This window comes from Varanus komodoensis, unplaced genomic scaffold (genome assembly GCF_004798865.1).
Source record: "Varanus komodoensis strain SLA01 unplaced genomic scaffold, ASM479886v1 scaffold10, whole genome shotgun sequence".
NCBI classification, from domain to species: domain Eukaryota; kingdom Metazoa; phylum Chordata; class Lepidosauria; order Squamata; family Varanidae; genus Varanus; species Varanus komodoensis.
In genome coordinates, this window is record NW_025335269.1 from 34,824,298 (window position 1) to 34,848,047 (window position 23,750).

Consider the following 23,750-nt stretch of genomic DNA (forward strand, 5'->3'; position numbering starts at 1 on the left):
TTTTGGCAGGTCTTGCATATTTGAAAGTGAGTTTTTCTCCGTCTTATAGATTCTTCTCATTAACCATGCTGACATCCTCTTGAATCCTTTTTAATCTGGAATATACACATCTATTTGAGCTTCTTGTATTGTGGCTTTAAATAACTTCTGAGCATCCTTAAGAGAGTTTGAATGTCTTGATTTTTATTTTCCTTTTTATTATCTTCTCATCTTCCAGATGCTTCTCCTTTCAAAAAATGTCCTTAAGTTGGATCTCCTGGACAAATTATCACTCATATTTGTTGTATCTGACAACAGGATAGCCTTGTTTCTGCACCATTCCCATTGTGCACCGTATCCCATGCACCACTTAAGATGAAGTGCGGGTTTGCAACTAACCATTTTAGAAAACTGTTATTTAGCCCTTTGAAAAATTTATGCCTCTTTGTCATGATTGGAATGTACATTTATCTTGTCTACATGAGTATTTTTAAAACAGTATTTTCCCTCTCTTTGATTCCTTTCATCATCTGAGTTTAGTCAGGGGAATGATGCTCTTTCCACCCACAGTGACTCTGTAAAGCAGTTTGCTACTTTTTATATTTTCAGAATATAAAGAGTAATTATTCATCTCTGTCTTAAGCCACACATTGTATGGCATTAATTTATTAGATGAGCTGATAAAACTTGTTGAGATTTTAATGCTTGTGTTAAACTCATTTTCCTAAGTTCATGGCCCTCCTCTGCCATGCCATTATGCACATGGGCTCTCCCAGAGCTGTACAATCACCTTTCCTAAAATCACTCTTTCCTGTGTTATTTATTTTTGCTGCTGTAATATCTTACAGTTGGATGACATACTCTCTTTCAAGGACTCTTGTGGCTGATAAATCATGATGCCATTCTGAGCTGAAGAAAGTGTCCGATCATCCCTTTTCAGTGAAGCCTTGGTAAGCATGGTGGTGCTTAATTACAAAAACAAGCCCATAAAAATCCAAAGGTTATCTGGATTAACAGGATGCTGATGAGACAACAAAACAAAGAAGGGAGGGGAGACCATTAAAACAACCTTTCATTTAGGGAGTTGTTTTTATTCTAATGAAAGGCAAGCAATGATGGGGGAGAATCAGTCTCTCCTTTTCTAACAGTGTGAGCTATGAATTCATGCAAGGAAATCCACTTTTCTTTTTTTTTACAAGAGATGAGAGCTAAACTTAGACAGATACTGCTCTTTTTTCTACATGCTACATGGATTTGAGTTCAGAGGACACAAAGCCTGGTTCTGCAGGAGGTCTTTTGAAAGTAGTTGATCAGATTTAATTTGGAAGTAATGTAATGCCAAGAAGAAATGTAACTCCCTCCATCTCCTCTCTGTTACCCTTTTCACATTCCATCCTCCATTTTCCAGATAGGCTCAGTCAAATAACTCAAGGGGAACTACTGCCTTACTTTCTTTTTTTAAAAAATACAATTAGTTTCCTTTGAAACAAATTTTGGGATGAAAGGGAGCTGGGGGCCTGTATGTCATTTCAAGGGTTCTGCAAGATTTCATAGTAGATTCCCTGGATCCAAACAGTTTACAAGAACACTCTACAGGTTTTGTTACTATTATCAATAACAGTACTATTTAAAGAGCAAGACCCTGTTCCAAACAATACTGAATCAGAACAGAACACCAGGCAGAAGTCCTATATCAGTGGTGGCGAACCTATGGCACACGTGCCCCAGTGGGCACGCAGAGCCCTTCCTGTCGGCAGCGAGCCAAGTCACCACAGCATCGTCCCAGCAGCCGAGCATCGGACAACAGCACACAGAAAGGCCATGCGCATGCTTGGAAAGGAGTAGCAGCACCAGGTGATGACGTCACAAGTCGCAACTCATTAGCCGCAACTTGTCTGAGTTTTCACATGACTGCTTGGTGCGCTGTCAAGGATATACAGTATATTGGCTTGGACTGGCTGTGAGTTGTTTTTTCTAAACTAAAACCTCAGTATTCAGATTTTATTGCAGTGTTGGCACCTTGTGATAAATAAGTGGGTTTTGGGTTGAAGTTTGGGTACTCGATCTCTAAAAGGTTCACCATCACTGTCCTATACACACTTACTATACACACTTACAACTGAAGGCCAGACTGGGGAAAGTCTCCTGGGACAGGTTACTGGAAGGTAAGCAAGTTGAGGAGGGTGGATAGCACTCAAAAGGGAGGTTTTGGAGGCGCAAGCCTTGACGATACCTCTAGTCAGTAAGGTGGGGAGGCAGAGGAGAGTGCCGCCATGGATGCGAAAGGAGGTGGTTAGAGGGATTAGATGAAAGAGGAACCTCCGTAGGAAATGGGTACTGGGGCAAATAGACAAAAGGGTATACCGGGAGGAGGAGGCCCGTTGCAGAAGGATTATTCGCAAGGCTAAGGCTGATTACGAGCTGAGACTTGCCAAGAATATCAAGAGCAACAAAAAGGGCTTCTTTCAGCATGTCAATAGGAAGAGGAAGGGGAGACAAGTGGTGGGACCACTAAATAAGGAGGAAGGAGATCCAGTGACTGATATGAGGGAACAGGCACAGATGCTAAATGACTATTTTGCCTCTGTGTTCTCCCCAAAGCAGGACAGGGGATATCCGCATAGGAGATTAGATGAGGCTGGGGACTTAGGGGCACAGATTAGAGTCACCCCCCTTGAAGTCGAGGGGCTCCTCAGGACATTGGACATTACAAAGGCGCCAGGCCCTGATGTGTTATACCCGAGAGTACTTAGAGAGTTGTCAGGGGTTCTCTCACGCCCGCTGGCCTCCATTTTTGAGACCTCGTGGAGAACGGGTGAAGTTCCAGAGGACTGGAGGGTGGCATCAGTGGTCCCAATTTTCAAAAAGGGTAGTAGAAAGGACATGGGGAATTATAGATCGGTTAGCCTTACGTCCATTGTAGGAAAAACAATGGAAAGGCTCATAATAGAGAGAGATCTAGTGATGCTAGATAGGGAAGGGAGGCTGACAGCCACACAACACGGCTTCCACAAAAACAGGTCCTGCCAGACAAACCTTGTGGAATTCTATGACAAGGTTTTGAGATGGCTAGATGGAGGGGATGCAGTGGATGTGGTATACCTGGATTTCGGCAATGCCTTTGACAAAGTACCCCATGATATCCTGGTGGAGAAACTGAGGAGTGTTGGGATACACCAAAGCACTGTCCAGTGGATTAGGGCATGGTTGACTGACCGAAAGCAGAGGGTAACCATTAGTGGGGAATCATCAGGATGGCGGCCAATGACAAGCGGGGTCCCCCAGGGCTCTGTCCTGAGGCCGATCCTGTTTAATCTTTTCATTAACGACATGGAAGAAGGGGTGAACAGTCTGCTGATCAAATTCGCAGACGACACTAAAACTGGAGTAGTGGCCACAACTGAGGAGCAGGTACTCCAGATCCAAAAGGATCTGGACAGACTATGGAAGTGGGCAAGAGACAACAGGATGGCGTTCAATGTGGATAAGTGCAAGGTCTTGCACTTGGGGCATAGGAATAGCTGTCATAAGTACAGGTTAAGTGACAAGTGGCTGGAGAGCAGCACTTGTGAAAGGGACCTTGGGGTACTAGTTGACTGCAGGCTAAACATGAGTCAGCAGTGTGATGCGGTGGTCAAGAGGGCGAAAGCCACCCTTGGTTGCATAGCCAGAAGTGTGGCTTCTAGATCAAGAGAAGTATTACTACCACTCTACACAACTCTGGTGCGCCCGCAACTGGAGTATTGTGTTCAGTTTTGGGCCCCTCATTACAGAAAGGATATAGCCAGGTTGGAGTCAGTGCAGCGTAGGGCCACAAGGTTTGCAGGGGATGCCGTATGAGGCGAGACTGAGGGAACTGGGTCTCTTCAGCCTGGAGAAGAGGATACTCAGAGGGGATATCTTGACAACATACAGGTATGTGAGGGGGTGTCACACGGAGATGGGCAGAGAGCTGTTCTCCCCTGCAGAGGAAGGCAGGACGCGCTCCAACGGAGCAAAGCTCAGGGAGCCAAGGTTCCATTTGGATGCCAGGAAGCACTTCCTGACAGTTAGTACCCCGAGGGTGTGGAATGGGCTTCCACAAGAGGTCGCTGAGGCCCCATCGGTGCGGGTGTTCAAGGATAGGCTGGACGTCCACATGGTGGGCCTTTTGTGAGCGGAGCTGGCTGGTGCCGGAGGTCAGACTAGATGGCCCGGAGGTCCCTTCTGACTCTCTCTGTTTCTATGTTTCTACTTGAGAGTACGTCCTGTTGAACTTCACTGAGGATTACTTCCAAATACACATATGTTCAGGATTGTATCATGACCCTCTCTAACCTAGAGGAGTCCACAATCAAGCTATAATCTTAATTGGCACCAAGATGCCAAACTATCAACTCCTTAGCAGAGGAGTTATTATAAATCTAATAACATCATTTTATTCATATTAACCATTTGTATTTTTTCAGGCAGCACGTTTAAGTGGATTATGTTGTCAATGTATTTTTAATGATGTCCACTTCCACAATAATGAAACAGAATATAAAAATTCTCCTACAAGCTTTGAAGAAGGGTTGACCCTTGAACAGGCAACAAAATGAGTTTTGCAAAACATGAAAAAGAAGAATTACAAAGGTCCTTATACACAAAAGAAAGCATGTTTGAGGTTAACTATTCTAATTTTTAATCTCCAGTACATTGTCTAGTATATTCCTGAATGACAGGAAACTGCCCTATCCCAATCCTCTCTCCTCCTTTCCGTTTGAGCAGTATATTGATATCTAGACCCACACCATAATTCAGGCTAAATAATGGTGGAAATTTTGCATGTTACTGGAGCGTTATAGGAACAATTGCATCTGTGGATGGCTAGCATATTATTCTTTTACAATACAGAGCAGGTCTTAATTCACTTAGCCATGATGAGTTTATGAATGTGAATATACCAAGAAAGAAAGCTATTTTCCTTAATTTTTTATCCCAGGAGCAATCCCATGGCCTGTTAACAGTATCTGAAAAGTGACAGGATGCTCTGGATTCCTATAACCAAGATCGGAGACTGAACTCTAGTCTCAGAGCTGGAAATCCCAGCTCCAATTGGGGTGCTTCAGAGTGGGTAAGACTACACCCTAGAATGGATTCAATTTTAAACCATTTGTTCCTGTAAGAGGATTGTATTTATTAGAGAATCTGGTCAGAGTAGACTGATTGATTCAGACTTGCCTAGAAATTCAAACAACTGAGAAAGCATTTAATCATCAGGATTTTATCTTTATTCAAGAAACAGCTGTTTGTTAATGTGCCTCATGATCAGGGTATATCTGAGGGGGCAGTGAAAGGTGCATGAAGGAAGTGCCCGACTTGGTGCTTTCTTCACCAGCTGCTTCTAGCACTGCTTTAAGTCCTTTTTTCTGAGCTGGGAGAGACATAAAACTTCATCCTCCACTCAGTGGAGAGAAAAGAAAAATGGGCAGGACAAGTTCATAATATCCGTGGAGATAGCCATGGGCCTGGTAGGAGTGCAATTCAGCACTCAGTACCTCTGTGTTAAAGGAAATCTCCAAGACTTGGTAAGTGTCAGGAGGCATGCGCAAATGTTAAGATTCCAGGCAGATTCTATAAATGCTCCAAATGCTCCAGACCGTGATTGGGATAGTCATGCACATTTATAGCTTAATTATGCTGAATGATTTTTTAAAAGAGCAGCGTTAAAGCCATTGCATGATGGCTTAAACCACACAAAGCCAGGAAACTGAAGCGCAAGTTGATCCCTTAATGGACACACCCTCTAAGTGGTAGGATGCTGTGCTTCCTAGACTGTGCTTGCTTGCAACTTAGCCTCCATCCACCCACAGTTCCCTTTGGGCTTTCTGTCTGAAATGCAGATGGGGAAGATGGAGTGCCTGGGACCAGCAAGGATGCCCATGTTGTCCTGATCCTATTTTGCCTCACGAAGCATCTAAGCCTTGCTGCATGACTAGAGGAATCCTCTTGCGAATTGAGCCTGCCTGATGAATTGCGTACACCAGTAAGCTGGCAGGGTGGGCAGAACAGTGCGGAAGGGCTGACAGCTGGGATGGTTGAAACATGTTGAGTACTGTTCTTGTAACACGGGAATTTTAGCACAGCTATTACCTTTGGTTTTGGTTGTTTGTAATCTTTGGTTACAGGCCTATGAATGTATTGATAAAAAACATATTGTTTAGACTCTTTTGAAACAATTTTTTAAATTCATCGATTAGATTATCCCAATTCTTCCAGCACACCTGCTTTTCTACTGCATAACCTCTAGGTGGCACTGTGTTACAGTGTAATAACACAAATGAAAAAGCATTTTCTTTCACTTGTATGAATAATACTGCATTTTCCCAGCTCTAAAAGGACTCAGAAAAATCAAAATGTATTTGAATACCCAAAAGTATTGGATATGTTTCCAAAGCACCCTTCTGTTATGGGATAACCTTCCTGACTATCACATGACAGGAAACAAAGGTGAGTGTTCAGCTCTAATCACCCTCCCCATCGATCTTTGTTTGGAGTCCCACCGACTTCTCATGCTACAGTTTAAAAGATGAAGACCTTGGGTTAATCTTATGCAGGTGGGGAAGCCCAGAAGGGGAGAAGGAGGAAGGGGCATGAGGGGCAGTTGTGCTAAAAGGGACATGGCGGTGGTGGTGAGGGGAGTGCTTGGCAAATGATCAGTTCAGACCTCTGGCATGAACAATCTGACCCTCCTTGGGCAGAGGATAGGAAGGATGAGAGACAGACAGACAGAGAATAGGTGGCAGAAAAAGGGAGAGAAAGCAAAAGGGTGAAGAGAAGGGGTGGTGTTCCTGCTATTCACTCCTGCTCACTCTCCACTGGCATGTTTCTCCTGACAGATCTTGAAGGAATCAACAGAAAAAAGATTCCCCATCCCCACAGAAATAGATGGACACAGAATTATTCCATTGTGGAAGAGGAATGATGTTCTTAAACCAAAAGAAGAATTTAAAGAAAGCTTTAAATTCAGCTCTAAGCACCCTCCCCTAAAAGCTTCTGTAAATAGAATTTGGCCCTTGGGCTGAAAAAGGCTCTAGATCCTGGTTTAGAGGGAGGCTTGTCCTTGGATGGGGAAAAGCTGATATTGTTGTCTCTGCACCCCAAAAAGAAAGTTCCTGTCTCTCCAACACTGGATATTGGTAGAGGCTGAACAGTGTTCCCCTTCACACTTGCAAAACAACAGACTATTCTCTGTTGAAGGACACAAGAGATCTGGACTTGGTACACTCCTTCCAATCAAGCATGGTAAGCATGAGGGGAACAAAACTTTTATTCTTGAAAATAAGTTCAATTGCAAGCAAAGGAGCAATCAAGCCTCAGCACATGGCAGAATAGCTTTTTATACCTTTGCTGACCAGGTAGCAATGACAGATGTCCATTGGTTTGACATTCCCATCATGAGAGCTGATTGATTCATTTGAATTCAGGTGGTTCCTGTGCTTACCTGGGAGGCTGGGCTACCTGGCAGTTGGGCTGGGAGCTCTGGCAAGAGATCTCTCAATCCCTGGCCATGTGGATGGCTCTAGTTTCACTGATAATTCTTGGGGATGTGACCAGTTTGCCCGGGCTTAATGCCAGTCAGCCATGTATGTCCCAGGTATGTCTTTATTCTCCAGGGTACATCCAGTAAAGCATATCCAGCAAGGAAAGAGTCTGTCTTGCATGCACAGAGCAATTTGATGAACCCAAACTGGGAACTACTTCTGCAAACCCTCCTTTTGAGGAATCCAGGGTCCCACCACTCTGGAGGGGCCCTTCTGCAGGCAGACCAGCCTTTTAGCTGCATGTAATCCCTCCAGCTGGCTAGCCCTTCTCCCCTGACATTGCATCATGGGGTCAAGAATTGGGCCAGGCTCTCTGGCTCCCTGCAGTTCCTGTCCCATGCCCCCTCCCGGCAGCTGCAGACCGTGGCCCTTCTAAGGGCCTGCCTAAACACCTGCCTGATCAAATGGTGTCCACATAGAAACTGATTTTCCCCTCTGGTATTGCATCTGCAAGTAGATCTGGGGCTGCCATATGATGCATCTCTAAACACAACCTCATTCTGTGCTGCTGCAGGCTGGTGGGAATGGGTTGGTGGGGGACATGAACAACCAGAGGTATTGGACTCTAATCTGCAGCACAACCTTCTTCAATCTGATGCTTTCCAGATATTTGGGGTTTCAATTTCCAACAGCCCCAAGATACCATGGTCCCAATGGTTAGGGATGCTGGGAGCTGTAGTCCCAAACATCTGGAGGCTACCAGGTTGGGAAAGGGCTACCGTAGAGAGCTACTAAAAATGATGAAGTTGTAGGAAGAGCATAACGAGAAGATGGAAGAGAATAGTCAAAGATGAAGTCAAACCAGAAGTCCTCTGAAAAGGAGAGAGTCAAGGAAATGTGCCTATTATAGCACTAATGTACTGAATGATTGTGCTGGAGAAGCTAACATGTGAGCACCACATCACATTCCCGCCCCTCTTGCCATCCCAAATGCTGCCTTGATGCAACCTCTCAGCCATGTTAAATCTGACACTCGCAGTAGTCACATATATACTGAATCCTCTTTCCCCAAGTAGCAAAGCATTTATCCACTAGGAAAATGTAATTTCCTTACCACAGAAATGCCTCCTTCATTGGGAGAGCGGGGACTACAGCCTCATTACCTCCACGGAAGAGGGAAATACATCGTAGGTTTTTTTTAAAAAAGAACAATAGTACTCCTAATGGGTTTTGGTATCATAAATGCCCTCATTGCTGGTATAAATTAAGTCCATCCACATCAGGTGAATTATTAGTAAACCTTATCAAGGAATATTCTACATCTCTTTAGTAGCTGGCAGGCTAAAAAGCAAGAAATCTCCTATGGCAATCCGTAGTCCTTTCTCACTTAGGCTTCCTGCTGAGCCTCTTTCTCAACTACCCTGCACTTTATTTAGTCACACAGGCAAGTGCAAAGTGGATGCAAAGTTTCTAATCTAGGAGCATTTCACACTCACTTTGCATAGACATAAATGACTCCACAGAGTGCAAGGCTAAGGAGAATACTGCTGGCTTCGGTTGGGGACTTATTCCTGAACCTGCTCTAACACATCTACAGGTATAATTCAGACTACAGGTAGAAACTGTAATCATGCCTTATTGATGCCCATAAAAGGACAGCATTACATAAAAGAGCACCAAATGTTCACCTTTCCATCTGCCATTTTCTGTAATGGATGAGCCTTTTGTCTTGCCTGCTAATTTGCTGTACAGTGTTTGGATTTTTGATGGGGAAAAGCATTTTTCTTCCATGCCAGCACTGGGCTGTGGTCTTTCAGGTATTAAAATGGCCTTAATGCAAGGTTCCTGACTCCAAACTCTCTTCTGTTCCCAGCTGACTCCTTGCAGACAAATTTGCGGTGGCTCAGGGGACTGGTAATGGAGGATGGAGCTTTCCGATGTTCCCGTTGGCCAGTTCAAACAGGGGCCAGTTCAATAATATCTGAAAGTTATTATCACCAAATGTCTGTTTTATGACCTAAATCAAGTCAGCAGGAATTCCTGACCATACCTCTTCTAAAACAGGTCTAGCATATTCTGTGTATGTGTAGCATACATCAGCCATTAGCACAAAAGAATGCATTTTCTGGAATTCAAGGAGTTTGTTCATAGTTAATAAAATATGTACATCACTAGGAATTTGCACATGGTGATATATTTATATATGTGCATGGATTTCTTACCCGTTGGGTTCCCATGAAATAGGAGACAAAATATCTTAACAATGATTAGGAAAATGGTTTAGCTACCAGCATGTAATTCCACAGAAATCATGTGACAAGAGCATGAGTGCACAGGGAGAGAATTCTCACAACCATACACATTTATGATGCTGCTGTATCTGATATACTGTGACAATACAATCAGGCCCAGATCAAGGCCACGGTGGACCCAAAAGCTAGCTGTTTGCAGTGGACCCTGTATTTTACTTCCACAAATGAACTCACACACAACTTTTGTGTAGACAGATGTACAATAAAAATGTACAGTAATCATGCAAAGGCAAGTTTCATTAAATATTGTAGTGGGAATCACCTTTCATGCTTTCCTTATAGTGGGAAGCATATATTGCCTATGGTATTGAAAGTCACCTCTGCAAAATGTAATGAGCAGACACAGAAAACATAAATACACAGGGAAGCATTCGCTCTCTCTCTCTCTCACACACACACACACACTCACACACACATATGGCATAGACTGACCCACCACCTCATTCAGATGCAGCAGCCTATACGACCCACACGCACACAGACAGCAAGTGCTGACCCAAGGCATCTTGCCGCCCAGAGAGCGCCGGCAGAGGCCTCCCTTTTCTCACTGGATGAGCTGAGCCAGGGACTACCTCTCCATCTAACCTACCTGACAGGATCGTTTTGAGGGTAAAAGGGGGAGAGCTTTAATTCTTGGAGGAAAGGCAAAACACAAACATAATAAGACGAAGTAAATAATTCTATACCAGAGAAACAGAATTGCCTTACAAGATGTTCGTAATAAGTCTTGCTCACATGCAGAATGCCCATCTCTGCACCACATTATTGCGTGTGCTTCTTTGCTTAGTTCCAGTATATGCACTGGAACTAAGATGCATCAAGAACCCCACCTGGAAATAGATCTTACAGAGACGCTGGAGAGGCAGCCTGGATTGACATCAACAGAACTCATAAGCTGAGCATTCATTAAGTGCTGCATCCCCTTATTTCTTGGCTTTGTGAAACCAAGGGTACAATCCCATGAGGCTGCCTGCAGCCTTCCAAACTGAGAAGTTACAGGAGGAGCCAGGAAGCTGGGACTTCTCCATGTTCCCCTTATTTGTTTGTTTGTTTGTTTCATTTTTATCCTGCCCAATGGTTGAAGTTCTCTGGCTGGTTAACAAAAGTTAATATTCTCATCATACGCTTGTTCCAGCACTGGTGACTTAAGTCTATTGCAGATGACACCTCCAGTGGCTTCCTATTGTATGGCTGAGAAAAGGGAATAAGAGCTTTAATCAAGTGAAAGAAAATGAACAAACAAAAGCAACCTTGGATGAAGATTCTGATTAATTCTCAATGGAAGACTGGAGTCCGTTCTGATAACAATGCGAAAAACCACAGAGCTCTTGCAATCCCTACTGCAAAAACACTGCCCGTTGCCCAAATGTGCTTGGTTTTATTGTGTAAGAAGCCAAACTTCCGCACCTGAAGGGGTGGTTTTAATACATAATTATATCCCTTTCCTATTAAATGCCAGAATGGTAACTGGTAACTTGTCAACAAAAAAACATTTCAAAGGCTGATTATGGAAGGCTGTCTAAATGTTTTCCTCCTCGATGCAAAGAGCAAAGACTGAGGAACTTGGTGGACTGTAGAGTCCTATCCTCTTCCTACCCCGCCTGACCCCTGGAATGCCCCCTAGCACCTGCCCCAAAGATGTCTTTACAACACGCAAAGAACTGCACTAGAGGCAAGGACCTGGGGTGGGGGGGTGCTTTTAGAAGATGGAGACCCTGTTGCAAACTTGGAAGGCTAAGCAGGGGCTCCGCCTTGACCTATGGGCAGCCAGACATAGAATTATGCCTTCTTTTGACATTTTGCTAGTAGCCTTATCTAGACTGTTGAAGTCAAGAAAGCCATCAGAATATTTGGAGATTCTGAGCTCCTATCAGGCCACTGTAAGGATTAAGAATAGCCAACTTGTAAGTAGTTCTTTAGAGATCTTCGTATAGTGTTCTCAAATCTAGGCAGCCCCATACTGGTGCACCTTATAGACAGCCCTGCAGATTAATTCATTTCAAATCTTGTGGGGCTTTAAAGCCAAAACCAGCACTTGAATTGGGCCCAGAAACTAACCAGCAGCCAATATAAATGAGACAGAGCAGTGAACTATAATCTGAGTGCCACATTCGGTACTATTGGCTGCAATCTCTGAATTGTCTTCAAGGGCAGCCCCACAACAGATGACTAGCTTTATCCTTTACAGATGGGCACCCCGCCTTAAGGGACAGGTGGATTTAAATGTTGCCTTTTTCTTGCCCATTTTTAATTGCTGCCAGGAGTATTATTCAAACCCTGATCTTCCTGATGAGAACTGCCATTCTCATTCTCAGATGCCAGAACCGAACCTCCTGACCTGTGCAGCCCACACGCTCCACTGCTGTTTAGCAGTCACAAAGCTTCTTTCTGGAACAGAGGCTGTGAATCTGCCATGTCTCCTTTTGGCTGATACACAGCTCTTTTCCTGTCTTGCATTCTCACTAGAGAACCTCTGCATGGTACTGTGCTAAGACAGAATCATGGAAAGATGTTTTCTATCGCTTTCACAAATAATGTTTCATCTTCCCTGCCTCACCCCCATCCGTCCGTGTTTTTGGACAGAAGCAAAACTAAATAACACTGAGCAACCACGAGTGAGGAATGATGGCGGCACAATAAAGAAAGGCATCTGTGTCTGTCCAGGCTGCCTTGGAGCTCAAGCAGCATATTATGGCGACTCTTCACTTGCGGTGTGGCTCCCTGGTGAAATGTGTGATGGGATATTGTGTCCATGTTTTCATGCTCCACATTCCACTGCATTGGCTGCCCTTTGCAAGGACCAAGGAAGTTCTTGCACAGAGGGAGATGTAGGTCAGGGTTGAAGGCCAAAAACAGTTGTGCCCTGTCCCACATGTGTACACCCACATCCTTCTAGTTTGAGAAACTTTAGGGGAGGAGTGGGGAGAGTCCGTGGCCCTCCCAAGGTAGTTGGACTTCGAACGAGAGGCTGTCTTTGTGTCCCGTGTGGAGCCGAACCATTGAGATGAAGAGAATCAAGTTAGATCAACACTGGATGCGACATCGGATACAGTCCCTTGGCTCACGACATGTTGTCGTAGCCCCCATATAGCATTTGTAGAGCCTCTCTTCCTGATTACAAAGAGGATTCTCGTTTCCTGGGACCACTTTAATCTTTCAAAGTAGAACAGCTTTCCCCTTCATCCTCCCACATGATCCTCGTCCTTTTTGTTTTGCCGAGCGATGCGCTTTATGATTCAGCCACGCTGTCACGAACTCTGCCTTCGTCTGTCTCCCCCATTGTTTCTTTCTAAGCACCATCTTCACCTGCCCTGCCTTCATGTGTGACTGCTTTGGATAAGCAGGCTCTTTGGGTTCAATAGCTCTCCGCTAGTTGCTCGCCTCTTCCGAGGCCAGCGTGTTCCGAACTTCAAGTGGCTTGAGCACTTTGTACTTAGGGTAAATCCACCAACTCACCCAGGAGACACTCAAATGCCTGGCTTATCATTAGTGCCTCCTCTTGCTATGCAAGCACAGGAAGGAGCAGCCTGGATTCTTCTTTAATGTCGGCTATTTTTGCACAGAGATAAGTGACAGCAAAATTACTTACAATGTGGCTGTAGGAGTTTCTCTGCTGCCAAACTCATCATATATATGTATATTAGGATGGGGAGGGAACAATATTCTTCCCTGGTTTATTTCTGATCTTCTGGTGTTCCCTGGAGACATGCATTTAGAGGAGTCTCTCACTGTGGTGGATGTGCTGCATTCTCCTAACAGGTTTTCTGGTGAACTTGAGATCCTTGAACCATGTTTCTGGGTTTACCTTCACGGGTTCACCTTGGAGCTAGCAGGCTGACAGCAGCTTTCATGAAACATCATGGTCAGTGCCTGCTCTCTCACTTGCACATGTGCACACACACACACCTCACAAAGCCAGCAGTACATTTTTCAATCTGCAGAGCACCCAAACTATTTTGTGAACTGTATGTATATCTAAAATCCAGGAGAGTTTGTTACTGGAAAAGATAGAGAATATCTAACAGATACTAAAAATGTGATGCTGCATATGTTGTGAATCAAGGGAGATGACAGATGCTCCATCCAACTGAACTGTGCCTGGAATTCCAGTTTAACTGTGAAAATGTGAACCCAAGACTACAGAAGAAATCTCAGAAGAGGCGAAAACCCATTTCCATTTGAAAATTGTGGCTGCTTCCCTGATTAGGCAAGCTTCTCTGATGTCGCTCAGTTTGTGGGATCATTCTAACTTGCCAGGGAAAGGTGTCAGCATTGGCATGCAGAAGTGGTCTTCCTTATGTGAAGGTAAGGTCAGTTTCCCTTTGAGGATGGAGAAAGAACATTTCCATGATGTCTAGTGACTGGAGTGGCTGTCAGCAAGTACAAACTTGCCAGGATCACGAGGAGCAGTGCTTTAATCTAACCAAACCAATTCTCCTTCAACAATCACAGTTGCAGGTTTGAACATAATGGAGGTCTGACACACGTGCATTCCATGGTTCAAACAAACCATAAGTAGCTGTTATTAAGAAATGGGCCTCTGTAATGTATAGCTCCATTGCTCTTGGGTGTGGCTTTTTGTTTTACATAAAGTGTAGTTGCTGCAGCTTCATTTTGTAAGTGAAGACTGGCATGGAATGGAGAGAGGCTTCCCAACCTTTTCAGCTTGTACCATTTCTGTGTAAAAAAATCCACACTCAGTTATTATTATTACATTACTTTTATACTCTGCCTTTCTTCCTCTTGCAAGCTGCCTTAAAAGGTTCTCTTCCATCTTATCCCCACAATGACAACCCTGTGAGGTAGGTTGTGCTGAGAGCCTGTGACTGGCCCAAAGTCACCCAGTTGGTTCCATGGCTGAGCGGGGACTCGAACCCAGATCACCTGAGTCCTAGTCTCACACTCTTAACCACTGCACCACACTGGTTATTCCTCAGTGTTGGGGACTCAACACTGCCAGCGATGCGACTCAGACTCGACTCAGGAGCAACAAGCGAGTGACTTGACTCGACTCAAGTTTTCTACACTTTTTACTAGCGAGTTGTTCCAGAGGCAGAATATCCTGGAAGGCAGGTGCAAACACAGCTGAGGAGGTGGGAGGAAGGGAGTTTCAAGGGGGTGGGGGCAAGAGGGAGGGAGGGAGGGACCAGGGCAGGGCAGGGCAGGGCAGGGAGAGGGGTTTCGATATAGGGGGAAGGCTTTAACTCTTTTTGACACACTTTGCTCTCCTTGCCAGGAAGCGCGACAACCTGCCTTTGGGGGCTATTTATCAGGCATTGTTCAGGGCAGACTCCAGAACACTGGGATCAATCTCATTAAGTTATATTTAGCCAGAGAAAGAAAGGGTGCTTTGAGGGGGCTGAAAACTTGCATTTTGGGGTTTTATTACCAAGCGTAATTCAGGGCAGACTCCAGAATACTAGAGTCAAGTTCAAAATAACAGCACAGCTTTGTTTATATAAACTGTGGTTGAAGTGAAGGACTTCAATGCATCATTGAGAGAAGGGCAGATGGGAACACACCACCACCACCTCCTCCCTTTTTTCTCAAATTGGCTCTTGAGACTTGAGAAGAGACGTGAGGCTTGACTTGAAAATTTCTGGCAATGACTTGAGGCTCGACTTGGACTTGAAAGTAAAGACTTGAGACTTGACTCAGGACTTGGAGTAAATGATTTGAGCACATCACTGTTATTCCTGCTTGGAAAAAAAGGGGGGGTCACATCTTTTCCCCCGGGGATAAAAACTGCTTATTGGGAATATTTAGTTGAGAAGCTGTGTCACTTTGTGCCAGTCTTCTGCTTCTAATTATGGTCTCAGTGTCTCCATTGTGCATGTACTAGGAGGTAACTGAAGAAAGACAACCAAATGTGAGTTGCCATTCAATGGCAGGGCATGTGGATTGTGCAAGGCCAAGTCTCAGCCCTTTCAGCTAAAAGAATGGGACAAGGAAGGCCGAAGCAGACCCTGAGCAGCAAATGGGAGAGGACGAGACACGTTCCCCACTGTTCGCCCCAAAGTGAATACAGCGGGACACAGCGGGACGAGCATTTGGGAGTGTTTCTAGGTGAGGATTTTTGGTGGCGTTGCTCTGCCTCACATATCAGTGAGGAAGCGGCCCAGCACACACTGCAGCTCAAAACCACCACTGTGGCTTCTTAAAGCCATGGTGATCGTGTGAAGCAGGTCACAGTGTTCTACCCATGACCCTCTTGTGCTTTCTCACTGCTTCTTCTGTTTTCTTCCTTAACACAGAAAATCTGCTGCAGAGCAGAAGCATAATGCCTCCTGATTATTCCTGCCAGGAGCTACTATCTGGAAGCATCCCAGGATAGGCAGGTGCCCTCTTATCAATTCTCCAATCCATTGTACAAGCTGCATGCCCACACAGCCATGGAGAGTAACCACTGCCTTCAGACACATCGGTAAAATTGGATGAGATTGCCTCCAGGCTACATTCTGTAATTAACTTTTAAAATGACAGATTCAAAAGGATATGAAAATAAGTTGATTAGTGAGTCTTTTATTTCTTAACCCTACTCTTGGCTCCTACTCCTCTTGACTTTGGACTATTCTATATGAAGCTTTTAACTTACCACTTTACTGAGGCTTCTGCTTCTAGATTCTGTAAATTCTGTTCCTTTAGAGTCCTTTTTACTGGGGTTTTCCTTTATCGGCCTTGCCGTATGTTCCATTACACAACCACTAGGTGGAGCTGTGGTCTAGTGACCTTTGCAAGCACAGGAGGGTTTCAGGCCACCATTCATGGATATACCACATTTTCCTTGGTGGAAAAAGTTCTGCTAAAATGGTTGCAAAGCATAAGAGAGGCCTTGAAGGACGACAGCTTCATGTAGTGCAACCTCAAACTACTGTGAACAAGGAATACTGTTTGTTCACAGTTCTTTTCCCCCGGTGTGATAGCTGGGGGCAGAATCTTGAAATAAAAAATATAAGGATCAGAGGAGCAAGGTGGAATAAAAGACATGGGGTGATTTGAGAGGGAGGAAACAGGTAGAAGTAACAGAGTTTTGATCTGAAGAAACTCTTGCAAAATTCCCAGAATTTGTTTTGCTGAAATCTCCCTAGGAAAGATTTAGGTCCCCCCTAGCCCACCCCATAATCAATGTTTCCGGCCTGGGCGTTAGATTTTGAGTATTGGAGAACAGTAAGTTTGACCACACTGCAGCCCTCACAATGCAGGCCTCTCGGCTGGTGCTTTTCCAGGCCGTCAATATGCCACATATGACTCATATGACAAATAGACAGGCAAATATACAGCTGAAGCCTCTTCGTGCTGTGTTCACATATGATCAGGAAAAAGATGCTGCAAGGAATTTTCCAAGGGGGGAACACAATTCCTCACCCACCCACATTGTCCCAAATGGCAGTAGCAAAATTAGTTGTCTCCCAGGGCCAGCATACAGCGTGAATTCCCCTTTAATCTTCGACATGTGCAGACAAATGCATATTCCTCCTGCTACGGCACACTGCTTGTGTGAAGGTCCTTGCCTTCATACCACAGCAAACATGGGGGAAAAAGCATGCCTGCAGGCTTGGATTGGTGATTCAAATGGCAGACCTGTTCACACACACACACACACACACACACACACACACACACACACAGAGGAGTAAATCCCACTGAACACACTGAGAGTTGCTTGCAAGTAAACAAGAATGAGTCTTTCTCTGCACACCTGGAGTTGGACACTGAGATGTGACTCAAGGGCCAAATTGCGCAAAGGTACCAGCTTTTCTCATTAGCTGATAGCTGTATGGGGAGGACGTGGGCAGGAATGTGGCATATGCTGAGTTTACAAACAACAGTCTCCTGATCCTGATGGAAAATGGATTCCCTCCTGGAGCTCACTGTATCTCCCAGCAGGGGGAGATTTGCACTGGGATTGTGGTGGGGAGAAAGGGTCAAGCCCTTCCCCATAACCTTCACTGCCCCAATCCCGCTCTCCCACACCACACCACCTGCGTGTACTTCAAAAGGTTTCAAAAGCATGACAGTTGCTTTCATGTAATTACCATCACAGCTAGGTTGGCCTTCAGTTGCTCACCTGAGGCTGTTACATGGTCGTAGCTATTTGCTAGCAGTTTTTCTTGCTCCTAGCATGTTGACTTCTGGATTTGCTTAGGTGCACAATTAATGTCTTATTGGATAAATGCTGCTAATTTGTACTAATGTCTGATCATCTGACAACTCTATTTGCACAGTTCATTTTAAGAAACCATGAGCCTGCATCTCGGTGATGATGCACAGCTTTCCTCAACAGTTTTTCCTCCAGATGTGTTTTACTTCAACTTCCATTATCCCTAGCTTTCACCCGCTTGGATGATGGGTTTTTCACCTACTGGTACATGGGTACTGTGCCAAAGTTATACTGAAGCTGACAGCAAAGCAAAAGATGAAAGTTAATCACTGCAAGTTGAGAATTTTTAGTGGAGTGCCATTTTGGCAGAAAAGTGGGGTAGAAATCAAATAAATAAATTAAATTTCAGAAGGATTTTGCTGCTGCATTTCATCCAGAAGCCAGGAAACATGTTGAGTTTCCACTTCAATGAATCAAAATCAGGAAAGTAAGTATATTCTTCCTAGAGAAGTAAAATCTGGGTAAACCAAACTATGTGTGTACAGTACAATAAGGCTTCGGCGAATGGGGCGGCATAAAAATGTTTTAATAAATAAATAAATAAATAAATAACAACTGCTAATTACAGGTGTAATTTTGTTGCTTTGCAGATAATCTGTATTTTTATTTGTATTTTTTTTCTACTCATCTCTCCTCAGCTGCCCTAAGATTCCGCTCATAGTCAGTAAATCTGAAACTCAGCAGATAATTACACTAATTTATTTTCAATAATTTTCAAATTAAAATGATGCACTGCAGAGATCTGATTGAAAATCGTGCTGTTCTGTTGCTTGGCTGAAGATGTGTGTTGCAATCCATCAGGCTGCTCAGTTACTTGGGGAAATGTGGAGTCTTTCCCCAGTTACTGAAGAAGAACTGCTGGAGGTTTCTGTTTTCTACAGAAATCCCCCTGCCCTGACCCCATGATCATTCTCTAAGGTGTTGGGGATCCAGAGCAAGTAAGTTCCATTTCCTGTCCAGTGCTTGGCGATGTGGTGATGTGCAGGACTAGCCTAGCCCAGCTGCACATGGTCCCTGTCGTGCACAGGACTGCCTTCTTTCAGAGGAACTTCTAAAAGGTGCTGGCGGTTCAAAGAGGAGAAACGCCCGTGCAGGAAAAGACCATTCATAGCCAATGGTCTGAGTATTCTCTTCCTGTTGCTATAGTTTACGCAGTGCTTTTTTTGTCATAGAACGCACGGGAACGGAGTTCCAGCACCTTTTTAAGACAGATTTTCCAAGTTTTAAAAGTAACTTTTGAAAATTTGATGTTTGGTCCATGTGGATTTGAATCACCCTGTCGAGCGTAGCAGGTCGGTGGCAAAATCATTAAAACGGTGCATGCGGGCTGCTTGTGTGTTGAGTCCGATGCACGCGTACTTCGTCCACGCTGGTTGTGATGGTGCTGCTCAGCTTGGGATTGGTCATGTGGTCATGCGCTGAGTGCGGACAGCGACCATTATGTTTTGTTACACAACTGACGTGTGTGGGTGTGCGTACAGTGATTGACTACGTGCGAAAGGTAAATAATTTCATGAATTCTGGGACCTTTTTTCTTACAAGACAAGCACTGGCTATACTTGTACTTACTGCCAAATAGACACAAGATCGCTCAGCTTAAAGGGTGCATTGGGGATGTACTTGGCAGTTATTCTTGGTGAATTTCCCTCATAAAGTTAGGGCTGCATCAAGTCCTTGGAGGAAGATGATGACAGCTGGGAGATGGGGAGTGTGGGAATCAAGAGGGCAGATTGTTTCAAGGCTGTTGCCCCAGAGATGCTCGGACAGACCATGGGAACGGACAGGGTTTGGAAGAGGAGAGTTTCCCTGCCTGGTCCCTGACCCCAGGATGCAGTGTCGGGATGGAAGAGCTACCCAGTCAGAGGGCCTGTGTAGACCTAAGAGGTAGGCCCTTCTCCAGAGGAACCCACCCAGAGGGAGAGGGCGCCGTGCTAGTGTAAAAAAGGCTTTTCAGAAGTAGTTTCTAGTTTGGGTTCAACAAACCACACTGTTTATGTTTAGAGACTAGCCTTCCAGCGGTGTAGCTGGCTTATTGTGAATTGGCAATAAAGAGCTATTTTGCAAAGAGAGTGCCTGTTGTTTTGGATGCTTGGAACAAATAAGGGGAAAACCAGCTCCCAGCCAAGTGGCTTGTCTCCCTGGTGGTGGGAATGGCCGTGGCCAGAAGACATGCAGGCAGCTCATCCTTCTATAGAGTCCGCAGAGGCATGAACTGGTACCTAAAGGCAGGCTTAGGCTGAACACAGAAGATATTCAGCCACTCAGAGAGGCTGTTGGACCACAGCATCGCCCAGGCAGCAGCAGCCGCAGGTGGACAAGCATCTGGGGCAGGGAGGTGGAGCCTCCCTTGGATACTCTTAGCACTATGGTTGTGGTGACAGCCACAAACTCGGCTCCTTCACCTCCAGCCAGGCGGCACAAGTACAGAGAGGCAAGGGAGGAGCAAGGGAGCGGAGTAGGATATGCTGAGGGCCAGTTTGCGTGTCACACTAAGCCACCTTGGGGAATAAGCTGCTGAACAGTCCGCATTACTCTTGGACGGTACTCGGGCATGCTGTGGTTTTCTGTGGCTTCTTTCCCACTCAGTCTCGCAGCCCACATTTTGCACGTATCCTGTGTCTTTTGCAATGACAACCTCTCTCATTGCCTCATCCCTAAGTGGGAAACTTTGCTGCACTCCTCCTGTTCTAACTGTAGCCCCTTCTCAGGGCATTCCAACATACAAGCATTTGTGTGTGTGTGTGTATGTTTGAACATTGTAAAATTATTTTGCTGGACCTTTGCAATTGCATAAGTGTGCAAATTCACCTGTCCACAATGTGTAGCTTTGCCTTGTGGGTTTCCTTGTAACAGCCGTCAAGGGAAATGCCAGCATGAACTAGGTAATATACTAGGAAAACATCAAGGGGAGACTGCACAGAGGCTATTCTGCAATAGGCTGTGGGCCAATGTGCACACACAGACAAAGGAGCCAGAAAATAATATTAAGTGAAAGCATCAACCCACTTGCACAATTCAGGAGCACCGAAAAGGGGGAAAATGTGAGCCAGGTAGTTTTATTTGCTTCAGAAAGGAGCACCAAAGTGTGTGTGGGGTGTTTAAGAACTTTTTAAATGCTTTCTAATCAATAGATTGCAGAAGTGGGATGGCCAACTAACCAGAAAAGAGCAGCTTGGCTTGCTCCTGGTCCTTAACAGCAGCTTGATCAGAAGAAATCAGCAGATGAACCTTTTCAGACATGGAATTCACATTGCCATCTGCTAACATCTGAAGTCCGCACAACTGTAAAAGGTACTCGCTGGTTGAGCTGGCAACTCCATGTGCAACATTTTATTTTCTCCATTTTTTTTACCGTTTAACACAAAGGAAAAGTAAACAGGAATTTACGGGCGTGCCATTTTTACCCATCATGAATAGGTAATTATTTCACAAAAAAGGGTCCTTGTTTCCAATAAGTATTTTTGAATCACTGTGTCTGGCTCGTTCTGTATTTGGTGTCATACTAAAGGTCTACCACCATATGCCAGTGTTTGAAGAGTACATCAGAATTCAGGTGCATGCCCCTGATAAGAAAATAAACAAGTGAAGAAGATTATAATTAACTAGAAGCCAAATACCTCCAGAGGATTGGGAATTTTATCTCACTGTTCTGAGTGGCTAGAGAAATCAAGAAATCAGATTGGCTCATAGCCAAGTGGTTAGTGTAACTGCTTTGGTCCAAATCTTCTTGTCTAATCACTCAGCACAGATAGCAATGTACTGAATATGCAAAAGAGGGGAATTTACTGAACGTTTCCTAAAACGAGGTAGGCCTTCTATGAGTTGAGCCTTTTATACACATGTACACACCTGTTGGAGAGCCTGCCTTGGCATGAACCTGCTCATGAGCTACACTCTTCATCTGTGGACGTCCTCCAAGTGCTACCTCCGTGGGAAGTTCAGAAGATGGCGGCAAGGGAAAAGGCCTCCCAGTGGTGGTGACCTCCAGTTACGGAATGGTCTTTCCAGGGAGGCCCACCTTGTGGCAACCATGTCATGGTTCCAGCACCTGGTTAAGAATTTCCTCTACTCCCAGGCATTTCTGCAGAGACGGTAAGATTTTTAAAGGGTTCTGTGATTTTCATTAATATTCATGCAAAGCTGTTTTTTATGTCAATGATTTTACATGACAATATTATATTGTTATCTGCAGAATTTTAATCTTTGTAAACTGCTCAGAGATCTTTGATGGTTGGGCAGTAAAGGTACGCTTTGCTGAAAAAAGGGGGGATCACAGAGAGAGAGAACAAAAGAGAAAACCTATTTTCATTATTTGCATATTCAAAATTCTATGTGTAGGTGCAAATTTTCAAATATTTTCTATTATTGAAATAGAAAAACAAGAAGTGGACTTGTGCCTGCTCAGACTGCCTTAAGGGGCAAAGCGACTTCACAGCCCTTCTCCTGCTCGTCATTCGTAAGTCTTTGACCTCACAATCGCAAACGACAATACTTGCTCAACTTGCAGCCTGATGCAACGCCCCGCCTGCCAGCATCCCAGCTCCATTCAATTTAGTCAGCTCTGACACATTGAAGCATCTCCATGGAGGAAAAGGTGTGAATGCACATTCCTGAATAATACACACAATGGGAATTTCTAGCATTGGTGTGCCCTTAAGCTAAAAAACCATCTTCTCTGCTCCAAGAAAGTGTGAATGAACTTTCAGGAGGATGGCAGCACTCCTATAGCTTGTCCTCGTTTGAAGCATCAGCTCCGTTGCCTCTGGAAAATCTTCAGCTGCAATATGCACAATGAAAAATAACATGTTAAAACAACTCCTTTCGGAATCCTTATGAGGAAATTTAAATCTGCAGCATGTTATTCCTCGATCCAAACCACAAATGTATTAGGTAATGATACCCGATGCTGCATTTTAGGGGGATTTTTCTCCAGAGGTGGGATTGATTTCCAAACAATCTTACCTCCTGCAGAAATCACCAAAGGTCGTCTGCAGGGACCATAAATGTTCCCGAAGAGCCTGTTCAGGGGCTGGAAATAGTTTTGGGACCAGAATACCACCTGTTTATAATGTAGGGGTGGACAGACTTGCTCAACAGAAGAGACACATATGGTAAAAGTCATAAAATTGATTGCTGCAAGATGGGAATGAATATTTGTTTCTTTCTTTGTTTCTATGACCAAACAGACAATGATCAGTAGTTACTGGTACAAGCTCCTTCATGGATCACTGCCTTGTTGTGGCAAAGCGGCTTGCGCAGCTCAATGAAGCTATGAGCTATGCCGTGCAGGGCCACCCAAGACGGACAGGTCATAGCAGAGAGCTCTGACAAAACGTGATCCACTGGAGATGGAAATGGCAACCCAATCCAGTATCTTTGCCATGAAAACCCCATGGACAGTACCAAAAGGCAAAGAGTTATGATGCCGGAATATGAGCCCCTCAGGTCGGAAGGTGTCCAATATGCTACTGGGGAAGAGTGAAGGGCTAGTACTAGTAGCGCCAGAAAGAATGAAGAGACTGGGTCAAAGCCGAAAGGACACTCAGTTGCAGATGTATCTGGTGGTGAAAGGAGAGTCCGATGCTGCAAAGATCTATACTCCATAGGAACCCAGAATGTAAGATCCATGAATCAAGGCAAGCTGGTTGTGGTCAAACAAGAGATGACAAGACCAAACATCGACATTTTAGGAACCAGTGAACTAAAATGGACAGGAATGGGTGAATTTAATTCAGATGACCATCAGGTATACTACTGCGGGCAAGAATCCCTCAGAAGAAATGGAGTAGCCCT